Here is a 6723-nt window from a genome sequence, read left to right on the forward strand (position 1 = left end):
TCTTCATCTAATGCTAGAAGGAAGAATTCCCAGAAACTTTTTGATATGTGTGTGTTCAGCTAACAGAGCTGAACCATCCTTTAGACAGAGCAGATTGGAAACCCTCTTTTTGAGGAATTTACTTGTGGAGATTTCAAGCCTTTTGGGGCCAACTGTAGAAAAGAAATATCCTGGTATAAAAACTAGAGAGAATCATTCTCAGAAACCACTTTGGATGTGTGCGTTCCACTCACAGAGTTTAATCTTTCTTTTCATAGAACAGTTTGGAAACACTCTGTTTGTAAAGTCTGCAAGTGGATATTTGGACCTCTTTGAGGATTTCGTTGGAAGCGGGATTTCTTCATCTAATGCTACACAGAAGATTTCTCAGTAACTTCGTTGATTTGTGTGTGTTCAACTAACAGAGTTCAACCTTCCCTTAGACATAGCAGATTGGAAACCCTCTTTTTGTGGAACTTGCAAGTGGAGATTTCAAGCGTTTTGGGGCCAACGGTAGAAAAGGAAATATCCTCGTATAAAAACTAGAGAGAATCATTCTCAGAAACCGCTTTGTGATGTGTGCGTTCCCCTCAAGGAGTTTAACCTTTCTTTTCATAGAGCAGTTTGGACACACTATGTTTGTGAAGTCTGCAAGTGGATATTTGGACCTCTTTTAGGATTTCGTTGGAAGCGGGATTTCTTCATCTAATGCTACACAGAAGATTTCTCAGTAACTTCGTTGATTTCTCTGTGTTCAACTAACAGAGTTCAACATTCCCTTAGACATAGCAGATTGGAAACCCTCTTTTTGTGGAATTTGCAAGTGGAGATTTCAAGCGCTTTGGGGCCAACGGTAGAAAAGGAAATATCCTCGTTTAAAAACTGGAGAGAATCATTCTCAGAAAACACTTTGTGATGTGTGCGTTCCACTCACGGAGTTTAACCTTTCCTTTCATAGAGCAGTTTGGAAACACTCTGTTTGTGAAGACTGCAAGTGCATATTTGGACCTCTTTGAGGGTTTCGTTGGAAACGGGATTTCTTCATCTAATGCTAGAAGGAAGAATTCTCAGAAACTTCTTTGATTTGTGTGTGTTCAACTAACAGAGCTGAACCATCCTTTAGACAGAGCAGATTGGAAACCCTCTTTTTGAGGAATTTGCTTTTGGAGATTACAAGCGTTTAGGGGCCAACAGTAGAAAAGGAAATATCCTCATATAAAAACTAGAGAGAATCATTCTCAGAAACCACTTTGTGATGTGTGCGTTCCACTCACAGAGTTTAACCTTTCTTTTCATAGAACAGTTTGGAAACACTCTGTTTGTAAAGTCTGCAAGTGGATATTTGGACCTCTTTTAGGATTTCGTTGGAAGCGGGATTTCTTCATCTAATGCTACACAGAAGATTTCTCAGTAACTTCGTTGATTTGTGTGTGTTCAACTAACAGAGTTCAACCTTCCCTTAGACATAGCAGATTGGAAACCCTCTTTTTGTGGAATTTGCAAGTGGAGATTTCAAGCGTTTTGGGGCCAACGGTAGAAAAGGAATTATCCTCGTATAAAAACTAGAGAGAATCATTCTCAGAAACCACTTTGTGATGTGTGCGTTCCCCTCACAGATTTTAACCTTTCTTTTCACAGAGGAGTTTGGACACACTCTGTTTGTGAAGTCTGCAATTGGATATTTGGCCCTCTTTGAGGATTTCATAGGAAGCGGGATTTCTTCATCTAATGCTACACAGAAGATTTCTCAGTAACTTCGTTGATTTCTGTGTGTTCAACTAACAGAGTTCAACCTTCCCTTAGAGATAGCAGATTGGAAACCCACTTTTTGTGGAATTTGCAAGTGGAGATTTCAAGCGCTTTGGGGCCAACGGTAGAAAAGGAAATATCCTCGTATAAAAAGTGGAGAGAATCATTCTCAGAAACCACTTTGTGATGTGTGCGTTCCACTCACAGAGTTTAACCTTTCCTTTCATAGAGCAGTTTGGAAACACTCTGTTTGTGAAGACTGCAAGTGGATATTTGGACCTCTTTGAGGATTTCTTTGGAAACGGGATTTCTTCATCTAATGCTAGAAGGAAGAATTCTCAGAAACTTCTTTGATTTGTGTGTGTTCAACTAACAGAGCTGAACCATCCTTTAGACAGAGCAGATTGGAAACCATCTTTTTGAGGAATTTGCTTGTGGAGATTTCAAGCGTTTTGGGGCCAACGGTAGAAAAGGAAATATCCTCGTATAAAAACTAGAGAGAATCATTTTCAGAAACCACTTTGTGTTGTGCGCGTTCCACTCACAGAGTTTAACCTTTCTTTTCATAGAGCAGTTTGGAAACACTCTGTTTGTAAAGTCTGCAAGTGGATATTTGGACCTCTTTGAGGATTTCGTTGGAAGCGGGATTTCTTCATCTAATGCTACACAGAAGATTTCTCAGTAACTTCGTTGATTTGTGTGTGTTCAACTAACAGAGTTCAACCTTCCCTTAGAGATAGCAGCTTGGAAACCCTCTTTTTGTGGAATTTGGAAGTGGAGATTTCAAGCGCTTTGGGGCCAAAGGTAGAAAAGGAAATATCCTCGTATAAAAACTAGAGAGAACCATTCTCAGAAACCACTTTGTGTTGTGCGCGTTCCACTCAGAGAGTTTAACCTTTCTTTTCATAGAGCAGTTTGGAAACACTCTGTTTGTGAAGTCTGCAAGTGGATATTTGGACCTCTTTGAGGATTTCGTTGGAAACGGGATTTCTTCATCTAATGCTAGAAGGAAGAATTCCCAGAAACTTCTTTGATATGTGTGTGTTCAGCTAACAGAGCTGAACCATCCTTTAGACAGAGCAGATTGGAAACCATCTTTTTGAGGAATTTGCTTGTGGAGATTTCAAGCCTTTTGGGGCCAACTGTAGAAAAGAAATATCCTGGTATAAAAACTAGAGAGAATCATTCTCAGAAACCACTTTGGATGTGTGCGTTCCACTCACAGAGTTTAATCTTTCTTTTCATAGAACAGTTTGGAAACACTCTGTTGGTAAAGTCTGCAAGTGGATATTTGGACCTCTTTGAGGATTTCGTTGGAAGCGGGATTTCTTCATCTAATGCTACACAGAAGATTTCTCAGTAACTTCGTTGATTTGTGTGTGTTCAACTAACAGAGTTCAACCTTCCCTTAGACATAGCAGATTGGAAACCCTCTTTTTGTGGAACTTGCAAGTGGAGATTTCAAGCGTTTTTGGGGCCAACGGTAGAAAAGGAAATATCCTCGTATAAAAACTGGAGAGAATCATTCTCAGAAAACACTTTGTGATGTGTGCGTTCCATTCACAGAGTTTAACCTTTCCTTTCATAGAGTAGTTTGGAAACACTCTGTTTGTGAAGACTGCAAGTGGATATTTGGACCTCTTTGAGGGTTTCGTTGGAAACGGGATTTCTTCATCTAATGCTAGAAGGAAGAATTCTCAGAAACTTCTTTGATTTGTGTGTGTTCAACTTACAGAGCTGAACAATCCTTTAGACAGAGCAGATTGGAAACCCTCTTTTTGAGGAATTTGCTTTTGGAGATTACAAGCGTTTTGGGCCAACGGTAGAAAAGGAAATATCCTCGTATAAAAACTAGAGAGAATCATTCTCAGAAACCACTTTGTGATGTGTGCGTTCCCCTCACAGATTTTAACCTTTCTTTTCACAGAGGAGTTTGGACACACTCTGTTTGTGAAGTCTGCAATTGGATATTTGGCCCTCTTTGAGGATTTCATAGGAAGCGGGATTTCTTCATCTAATGCTACACAGAAGATTTCTCAGTATCTTCGTTGATTTCTGTGTGTTCAACTAACAGAGTTCAACCTTCCCTTAGAGATAGCAGATTGGAAACCCACTTTTTGTGGAATTTGCAAGTGGAGATTTCAAGCGCTTTGGGGCCAACGGTAGAAAAGGAAATATCCTCGTATAAGAAGTGGAGAGAATCATTCTCAGAAACCACTTTGTGATGTGTGCGTTCCACTCACAGAGTTTAACCTTTCCTTTCATAGAGCAGTTTGGAAACACTCTGTTTGTGAAGACTGCAAGTGGATATTTGGACCTCTTTGAGGATTTCTTTGGAAACGGGATTTCTTCATCTAATGCTAGAAGGAAGAATTCTCAGAAACTTCTTTGATTTGTGTGTGTTCAACTAACAGAGCTGAACCATCCTTTAGACAGAGCAGATTGGAAACCATCTTTTTGAGGAATTTGCTTGTGGAGATTTCAAGCGTTTTGGGGCCAACGGTAGAAAAGGAAATATCCTCGTATAAAAACTAGAGAGAATCATTTTCAGAAACCACTTTGTGTTGTGCGCGTTCCACTCACAGAGTTTAACCTTTCTTTTCATAGAGCAGTTTGGAAACACTCTGTTTGTAAAGTCTGCAAGTGGATATTTGGACCTCTTTGAGGATTTCGTTGGAAGCGGGATTTCTTCATCTAATGCTACACAGAAGATTTCTCAGTAACTTCGTTGATTTGTGTGTGTTCAACTAACAGAGTTCAACCTTCCCTTAGAGATAGCAGCTTGGAAACCCTCTTTTTGTGGAATTTGGAAGTGGAGATTTCAAGCGCTTTGGGGCCAACGGTAGAAAAGGAAATATCCTCGTATAAAAACTAGAGAGAACCATTCTCAGAAACCACTTTGTGTTGTGCGCGTTCCACTCACAGAGTTTAACCTTTCTTTTCATAGAGCAGTTTGGAAACACTCTGTTTGTGAAGTCTGCAAGTGGATATTTGGACCTCTTTGAGGATTTCGTTGGAAACGGGATTTCTTCATCTAATGCTAGAAGGAAGAATTCCCAGAAACTTCTTTGATATGTGTGTGTTCAGCTAACAGAGCTGAACCATCCTTTAGACAGAGCAGATTGGAAACCCTCTTTTTGAGGAATTTGCTTGTGGAGATTTCAAGCCTTTTGGGGCCAACTGTAGAAAAGAAATATCCTGGTATAAAAACTAGAGAGAATCATTCTCAGAAACCACTTTGGATGTGTGCGTTCCACTCACAGAGTTTAATCTTTCTTTTCATAGAACAGTTTGGAAACACTCTGTTTGTAAAGTCTGCAAGTGGATATTTGGACTTCTTTGAGGATTTCGTTGGAAGCGGGATTTCTTCATCTAATGCTACACAGAAGATTTCTCAGTAACTTCGTTGATTTGTGTGTGTTCAACTAACAGAGTTCAACCTTCCCTTAGACATAGCAGATTGGAAACCCTCTTTTTGTGGAACTTGCAAGTGGAGATTTCAAGCGTTTTTGGGGCCAACGGTAGAAAAGGAAATATCCTCGTATAAAAAATAGAGAGAATCATTCTCAGAAACCGCTTTGTGATGTGTGCGTTCCCCTCAAGGAGTTTAACCTTTCTTTTCATAGAGCAGTTTGGACACACTCTGTTTGTGAAGTCTGCAAGTGGATATTTGGACCTCTTTGAGGATTTCGTTGGAAGCGGGATTCCTTCATCTAATGCTACACAGAAGATTTCTCAGTAACTTCGTTGATTTCTCTGTGTTCAACTAACAGAGTTCAACATTCCCTTAGACATAGCAGATTGGAAACCCTCTTTTTGTGGAATTTGCAAGTGGAGATTTCAAGCGCTTTGGGGCCAACGGTAGAAAAGGAAATATCCTCGTATAAAAACTATAGAGAATCATTCTCAGAAACCACTTTGTGTAGTGTGCGTTCCACTCACAGAGTTCAATCGTTGCTTTCATACGGCAGTTTGGAAACACTCTGTTTGTGAAGACTGCAAGTGGATATTTGGACCTCTTTGAGGATTTCGTTGGAAACGGGATTTCTTCATCTAATGCTAGAAGGAAGAATTCCCAGAAATTTCTTTGATTTGTGTGTGTTCAGCTAACAGAGCTGAACCATCCTTTAGACAGAGCAGATTGGAAACCCTCTTTTTGAGGAATTTGCTTGTGGAGATTTCAAGCGTTTTGGGGCCAACTGTAGAAAAGAAATATCCTGGTATAAAAACTAGAGAGAATCATTCTCAGAAAACACTTTGTGATGTGTGCGTTCCACTCACAGAGTTTAACCTTTCCTGTCTTAGAGCAGTTTGGAAACACTCTGTTTGTGAAGTCTGCAAGTGGATATTTGGACCTCTTTGAGGGTTTCGTTGGAAACGGGATTTCTTCATCTAATGCTAGAAGGAAGAATTCTCAGAAACTTCTTTGATTTGTGTGTGTTCAACTAACGGAGCTGAACCATCCTTTAGACAGAGCAGATTGGAAACCCTCTTTTTGAGGAATTTGCTTGTGGAGATTTCAAGCGTTTTGGGGCCAACGGTAGAAAAGGAAATATCCTCGTGTAAAAACTAGAGAGAATCATTCTCAGAAACCACTTTGTGATGTGTGCGTTCCACTCACAGAATTTAACCTTTCTTTTCATAGAGCAGTTTGGAAACACTCTGATTGTAAAGACTGCAAGTGGATATTTGGACCTCTTTGAGGATTTCGTTGGAAGCGGGATTTCTTCATCTAATGCTACAGAGAAGATTTCTCAGTAACTTCGTTGATTTCTGTGTGTTCAACTAACAGAGTTCAACCTTCCCTTAGACATAGCAGATTGGAAACCCTCTTTTTGTGGAATTTGCAAGTGGAGATTTCAAGCGCTTTGGGGCCAACGGTAGAAAAGGAAATATCTTCGTATAAAAACTAGAGAGAACCATTCTCAGAAACCACTTTGTGTTGTGCGCGTTCCACTCACAGAGTTTAACCTTTCTTTTCATAGAGCAGTTTGG

This window comes from Gorilla gorilla, chromosome X, assembly GCF_029281585.2.
Source record: "Gorilla gorilla gorilla isolate KB3781 chromosome X, NHGRI_mGorGor1-v2.1_pri, whole genome shotgun sequence".
NCBI lineage: Eukaryota > Metazoa > Chordata > Mammalia > Primates > Hominidae > Gorilla > Gorilla gorilla.